The sequence below is a fragment of the Rattus rattus genome, chromosome 12, assembly GCF_011064425.1.
Source record: "Rattus rattus isolate New Zealand chromosome 12, Rrattus_CSIRO_v1, whole genome shotgun sequence".
NCBI lineage: Eukaryota > Metazoa > Chordata > Mammalia > Rodentia > Muridae > Rattus > Rattus rattus.
The window spans coordinates 26,207,733-26,215,699 of NC_046165.1; the positions used below are offsets into that span (position 1 = coordinate 26,207,733).

The 7,967-nt window shown below is 39.3% G+C and overlaps 1 pseudogene; it reads left to right on the forward strand.

Moving 5' to 3' along the window:
- The first annotated feature begins 653 nt into the window (after positions 1-653).
- Positions 654-1,066, forward strand: LOC116913791 (annotated as a pseudogene).
- The last annotated feature ends 6,901 nt before the right edge of the window (positions 1,067-7,967 follow it).

Consider the following 7,967-nt stretch of genomic DNA (forward strand, 5'->3'; position numbering starts at 1 on the left):
GGAAAAAAGTTATTGGATTGTCTTACCAATCACAGTACTAAATTTCACAAATTAAATTCATGTACTCACCATAAAATAGAGTTGATATAGGTGGGACGGTTTAAATCCTAGAGTTCTAGAGTCTTAGAAACTGAGATCGCTCAAATCTTTCTAGAACTAAATTCCAGATATGATGCCAAGTTATTGAAATGCACAGCTTAGGAATGAAGCTTCCAATTTTCAGTGAGACTCCATTGGAAAAAGGGAAGGAAAGGGCATGGAAATGGGTGGGAGCGACCATGAAGGTGATCTGGGAGGAGTTGGAGGAGGCAAAACCATGATCACAACATATTGTATGAAAAAAAATTCTTTTCAATTAAAAGAAAGAAAAGAAGAACAGTGATGCTTCATTATTTGTCATATTTTATAAACATTCCAGACCGTTATCAAAAATGAGCCCTAGGAATCTACTTCTTTCAGTGAGTAAGCATTTATGAAAAAGATATTCATAAAATCTTAAACTGATTCCTGGACACGTATTCCATGGCAGCTGGAAGATAGCCATATCTTTAAAGATCTATCCATAGTTTTAATTGACTTAATTTTTAGTCAAATACTAGGCATTATTCATGTGGCAATTTTGATCAATCCATAAAACTCCTTCAAAAGAAGAAATGGGCAAATTCAAGAGACCCAGGAAGGTGGTGCTGATCCTGGTAGGACAATACTCTGGATGCAAAGCCGTCATCCTGAAGATCATTGATGATGACACCTCCGACCGCCCTTACAGCCATGCCCTGGTGGCTGGAATTGACCGCTATTCCCGAAAAATGGCATCTGCAATGGGCAAGAAGAAAATCGCCAAGCGATCCAAGATCAAGTCCTTTGGGAAAATTTATAACTACAACTTCCTCATGCCCACAAGATACCCTATGGATATCCCCTTGCACAAAACTGTTGTCAACAAAGATGTGTGTAGAGACCCAGCTTTGAAATATATGACCAGGCAGGAGGCCGAGGTCAAATCTGAGGAGAGATATATACGGCAGGGAAGAACAAATGTTTTTTCCAGAAGCTTCACTTTTAGGTATATTTTTATTTCCATTATTAAAAATAAAAAATTTAGGGCTGGAGAGATGGCTCAGCGGTTAAGAGCACCGACTGCTCTTCCAGAGGTCCTGAGTTCAATTCCCAGCAACCACATGGTGGCTCACAATCACCTGTAATGGGATCTGATGCCCTCTTCTGGTGTGTCTGAAAACAGCTAGAGTGTACTCATATAAATATAATAAATAAATCTAAAAAAAGGTAAACATAAAAATTAAAAAACACAACTATAATTTGTATCTATTCCCAGAATTCTGTTTGACCACTATATTGTTTTCTGTTATATCATAATGTTACAGTTTCTGTAAAAGATAAAAAGTTATAATGCAAATATCAGATGTGATGGTTTGTATATGCTTGGTCCAGGGAGTGGCATCATTAGAAGGTGTGGCCTTGATGTAGTAGGTGGGTCACTGTGGGCATGAGCTTAAGACCCTCACCTTAGCTACATGGAAACTGAACTTCCACTAGCAGCCTTCAGATGAAGATGTGGAACTCTCAGCTCCTCCTGCACCATGCCTGCCTGGATGCTGCCATGCTCCTGCCTTGATGATAATGGACTGAACCTCTGAACCTGTAAGCCAGCCCCAATTAAATGTTGTCCTTATAAGAGTTGCCCTGGTCATGGTGTCTGTTCACAGCAGTAAAACCCCAAACTGAGACATCTGACAAAAATTTACACAATAGTCTTATTTTAAACACTTTTTAAATAGAAATTTTTACTGTTAGAATTATGGAATGCATCAAAGTGGGTGTCTTCTGGTGAAACAATACTGTTGCTTTAAGAGATAAAGAAAATATGCATCCCATAATCCTTTTTATTTACAACACATTGCATTTAATCACAGTGCTTTCAGAAATTTTTAAATTTTCAACCAAAATATTGTTTGTTTGTTGATAAAGAGCCATGGTTACCAATGCCAGATTCTTAAACACCTAAAAACACTCTAGACAACATTACAAAGAGTGTTTATATGCAATAACCAATATATTAGATATCATATAAATACCGACAGATGAATGAGTTCCAAAGCAATTCCTGCTACTTAAGAAAATGTTATAAGTGGTTTTAGGATTCTTTGCAAGTAATTTCTTCCAATCATTTGTTGTCTCTTCATTTTGATGATTATTTTCTTTGCCTTTTAGGAAATTTTTAGTTTGGTATAATTCTCGTGGTTTTTTAAATTTCTATTTGGAGGTTACTATATATAGATGCATATATGTATACATACATACATATAGATATATGATTTTAAATGTCAAATGGTTAGCTATGAAAAACACATACAAGTATAAAGATTAAACAGGTTATATTTATACACACACACACACACACACGCACACACACTTACACCACCATGACAATTAATGAAAAAGAAGGCATTAATTTGAAAAAGTGCTAGAAAGGGTATATGAGATATTTTGAGGAGGGGTATAAGATATTGAGGGGAGGAGACAGAGTTCGGAAATGACATAATTATATTATGGTCACCGAATGCTTTGTTAAAATACAGTCTCCTTGCGTTCATGCTTAGACTCCTTTCTTTCATGTAGGGTGCCTGGTGCTTCCTGTACAACCTCCTCAGTTTACATTTCTACGTTAGGGTAAACATAAACAAATACATAAAAATACACTCAATGAGACTAAGGTGGAAACTCTCCAATCTATTCACATATAAACTTGAGAAAATAATTATGAGCTAAAATAACTTTAAAACAGAAAATTTTGTTGCTTTGGCAGAAAAATAAATGACGACACCGAAGACAGTTGAAAGGATCTCATACTGTGCAATTTCAATACAATACTAGAAATCCATAGACTTCTGTGTGTTTGTTGGTCCTTCCATAGGAGGAGAAACATAGAAGGTTCACTTCTCCAGTGTGTTTAGAGAATTTCTATTCCAAAGATTTAGTAAACAATGTGTCACTACAGTAGACAGATAGATTCCACCACCTATTAACCCTACTAGCATCTTGTCTTCAAGGTTCAGTGATGACCATCACTTCAAGTTTTTAGTGTTCAAAGGCCTAGTCAAGTAATTCCCATTTACACTGATAACCAACCACTGCTGACATCTCAGGCTCTTGTCAGCATGGCAGATCCAGAGTCATCCATCAGAGTTGATTCTTCTGTCACGTACATTTAACTTTGGCATCAGCTAGCAGCTCAAAGCCGATGTAACCAAGCATTGTCATTGTCCCCATCAGAATAGGGCTAAACAAGCAAAAGATGTGTGTGTGTGTGTGTGTGTGTGTGTGTGTGTGTGTGTGTCTGTCTCTGTCTGTCTCTGTCTCTGTCTCTCTGTTTCTCTGTCTCTCTCTCTTTTTCTCTGTCTCTGTCTCTCTCTCCCTGTGTGTGTGTGTGTGTCTGTCTCTGTCTCTCTGTTTCTCTGTCTATCTCTTTTTCTCTGTCTCTGTCTCTGTCTCTGTCTCTGTCTCTGTCTCTCTGTCTCTCTGTCTCTCTGTCTCTCTCTCTCTCTCTCTCTCTCTCTCTCTGTGTGTGTGTGTGTGTGTGTGTGTTCTTTAAATGTTCTGCATGGGTATTTTTTGTAAGCTGTTTTTTCTTTTTGTGGATTCACTAATTGGCAAGAGAGAAAACTTTTTAGAATATGTAGTCTGTCACACTGCTTCCTGAAATATTACTCTTAGACTTGGAAGAAAGAAAAGGGTCCTAGTTAGTTCACAACAATTGCTCTACTGCTGTTTTAACATTCCAAAGTGGGACAGTGTGCCTTAACCTATACAATATTGGTACCATATGCTTCTTAATGTTTTGAATCCCTAGGGCGCACTTGGACAATCTGAACATCAGATAATGCTTTCTCTCCTCCCAGCACCTAGGTCATATTCTGAGAATAAATTAGGCTTAAGGAAATGAACAGACTCTATGAAGCCACTGGGGTGCTATCTAAGGAGTTACATGTTGAAGACAAGGGGTGTTGCAATCCTTCCAATATGTGAAAGAAGAATTTATTTCAGGCCTTGGCAAAGGGATGGATCAACTAATTGCAGTTTAGACTTGCTAACACATATACAGACATACTTCTGAAGACTACGATCATGTCCAGTGTGCACTTGGCTCTGGTGAAGGACAGGAGGGGGATGGTTCATTTAGGAAACATTATGAATCGATAATTGGATCAATCATATATTATAGCACATTATGTGCTTGGCTTGAGAGAATATATTGCTTTTATTTTATTTTTTGAAGAGATAAACTTTTAACCAAAGGAGGTATTACTTCAGATGGGCCCTGTAAGTGGAAACACATTTGATAGTCGAAGTCCATTTGAAAGGGAATATCTTTTATGAGAAAGAAAACTGGAAAGACAGAAAGAATGCCTTGAACATATATCTAATAAAATATCTTTTCTTCAAAGGACTTGGGGCATTTTAATAAGTTAACTTGCCCTCTTATAACTTCTTTTTTTCAGAATTTTAAGACCATAAAACAAACAGAAACTAAACTATTTTTATGTTACCAGTGTCCGATGGGGGTAGGCGGCATGTTTCCTTTAGATAAAAGGATAATCTTTTGAAAGATTTACTGCTATAAAGAATTTCCCATTTTCCGACCCTGATTCTGGCTTTTAATGTATAAGACAATAAATAAATGTCCGTAGCCCTCTCATATGCAAGCTCATGGCTCAGAACATTTTTTTCTGTGTTTATGCAACATGGATTTCTGAGACCACTTTGTGTGAAGACTACTGTGTCATTTATTAAGCTTGTTACTGAGGAACATAAAATGATTTCTGGTTTTAATTGTGTTTTTAAATAATTAGAGTAACATCCTAATGGTCCAGGGCTGGTAGATTATGCCCATGTCTCTGTTTTCCTCTGGCTTATGCTAGACAGAGACCCCCCTAACTGAACAACAAAGGAAGCAGCTTGCATAGTAGCAAAGCCATAAGCTTAAAGTACAGTGGGAGCCAACGAACGAACAGCTGCTGAGAGAACATAGACGGGGAAGGTTTGAGGTTTCTCAGTGATGGGGACCTGGCAGTCAAGTGGTAAGAAAAGCGCAGACACATGTCAAAGACTGTATGGACTGAGCACAAAAAAGACCATATTTCCTCTCATTACAAGGCGGCTTACAGTAAGCAAGAGATTACTAGACCCACCGTACCTTTCATGCAAGCAAACTATGTTGCCTTGTGCATCGCAGATAGTGCAGATTTACACAGGGAAGATCTGTGAAAACTGAAGACTCAGGAGCAGGGGCAGTGGCTGGACTGTAAAATAAATAAAAAAATAAAAGTAATACAAAGAATTTTTAAAAAGCCAGTATCAGGCAATGCATGTTAGAAATCTAAGTAAAAAAATCCCAGAACATATCAAGTGTAACTTAAAAATATTGAATAAAACTCTTTGTTCAACATTACGCACTCATTTCCTGCTGGGATTAGCTTTTATGCTACTACTCATAGTTCAGGCCTCATTACCGTATTCACTGTTGATCTAAGATCAGTGACCTCTGCTGCTACTATTACAATTGTTGTGGGAGCACCCCAAAATATGCCCATTTAAGAAAACAAGCCTAATAAACAATGTGTATATGTTGTCTATCACATGAATCAGCTGGCTGTTCCCTTCCTTCAGGGCATTCTATAGCATAATATGGGACTGACATTGGGCCAATTAATAACCTCTCAATAAAATCTAAGTGTCCTAGTGGAACAAAGAGCCTAACGAAAAGTTAGAAGTGATTAATGTTACTGAGAAAAGCAAATCGAAAGCCGAGATAGGTCACAAGCTAGGTTTCTTGGACCAGTTAGTCAAGTTATGAATGAAGAAAAAAAGTTCTGGAAGGAAATTAAAAGTGGTGCCTGACCGAACACAGGCACGATAAGGAAACAGAGCAACCTTATTGCTGATAGAGAGAAAGTTCCAGGAGATCCAATCAGCATCAACACCCTCCCTTATACTAAAGTCTAATCCAGAGTGAGGCTCTACCTCTCCTCGGTTAGGAGAAGTCAGATAGGTGAGAGGCAGCAAAGGGAAAAAAGTGGGAAACTAGCGGACATTGGCTCATGACATTTAAGGAAGGAATCCAGCTCTGTAAACCTCGAGTGTGGTGGGAAGGAGCACATTTTCTTGTAGAAGGTACCGCGACTTATGAACAAATTCTTGCGAGGGGAATTGGTACAGGTGGCTGTAGTTAACCAGAGGTTTTAGGTGAAGATGCTTGCTTTTGTGGCAGAAGCAGAGAAGTCAGTGCCTGTGTTTCATGGCTCAAAGAACAGGCTGGTTCCTTCTGAGTAGTAACGTAGCTGGGGACTGATTTGAAGCCAATGGCGGTTGACCAGTCTAAAATCCCGAGGACCCTTGAAAATGCACTGAATTTACTCTTCTTGTATCTGTGACGGGAACAGCAAAGGCTAAATGATAGCACATCTACTTACTGCATGGTTTGCGAACATTTAAAGCTATTGTTGAGCATTGTTGCTTAGGGAAAATAAATGCTCTTGCAGTATTACTGTTCAGCGCCAATGCCTCTGGTCTGCCAGAAGTTGTCAAAAGGATCCAATATTATGAATATTAATAATGCACCCAGCACGCAGGATCCTGAGGCAGGAGAATCCCTAGTTCAAGTCTAACCGTAACCACAGAGCAAGATCCCATGCCAAAATACCTGCAGAACTGTGGAAAATTTAAAAATAGGTCAATTTTTAGCTTTCAAGATTCCATCAGCAGAAGTCATTGCAAATGTGATGAGAAGCAAAATGCAAAACAAACAAAAAAACAAACAAACACAAAAGCACAGGCAGATCTGGAATTAGAAGTGGAGCCTTCTGTAGTCTTAGCAAAACTTTTTAAATAATGCGTTATTTACATGGGTTATTATTTTTTGAAATGTGGTTTTCTGAGAAATACTCAGCCTCTGGTGAAGTGCTGTTAACATCACTAGCGTAATAACAAACTATTTAAAACATCACATAAAGTTGTTGAAAAGCAGGGTTGGGGTCTGAGAGGATGAATTCCTAATGTGAAAGAAGTCCTTATGTGGGCAAAATGCATCCAGAGGCCGTGGCATGATATGTTGTGTGAAAGAGTCAAGTGTTGCAGTAAAACTTGTCTTATTTTAAGCAATAGCCTCAATCGCTCAGTCTTTAGCATCCCCCACCCTAAGCAATCAATCAGTTACCAAAACTACAAGGACACAGCATCTGCCAGAAAAAAAGTCGATGTGTCACAGAGGAGCAATAGTCACTAGCATTGTGTTTAAGGCATCAAAGTACTTAAAATCAAGGCATGTGCATTTTTTGTGTGTCTGTCTGTAGGTTTATGCAGATGTACCTTGTAAATATGAAGGTCAGTGTTGAGTCTTCACTATTTTTTTTTTTTTTGAGATAGTGCTCTTTCCTGGATTTGGAAATCTCTGATTTGCCTAGACTGGCTAGCCAGCAAATCCTAGGAATATGGCTATCTCCTAGTCTCCAGCTTCAGAATGATGGGCTCATAGAACTGTGCCTGGCAGGTTTTCCTTCCCTTCCCTTTTTCCTTCCCTTTTCCCTTCTCTTTTCCCTTCCCTTTTCCCTTCCCTTCCCTTCCCCTTCCTTCCTCTTCCCTTCCTTCCTTCCCTTCCTTCCCTTCCCTTCCTTCCTTCCCTTCCCCTTCCTTCCCTTCCTTCCCTTCCTTCCTTCCCCTTCCCTTCCCCTCCCTTCCCTTCCCTTCCCTTCCTTCCCTCTCCCTCTCTCTTCCTCCCTTCCTTCCTTCCTTCCTTTCCTTCCCTCCCCTCCTTCCCCTCCTTCCCTTCCTTCCCTCCCTTCCTTCCCTTCCTTCCCTTCCTTCCCTTCCTTCCTTCCTTCCCTTCCCTTACCTTTTCCCTTCTCTTTTCCTTCCTTTTCCCTTCCTTCCTTCCCTTCCTTCCCCTTCCC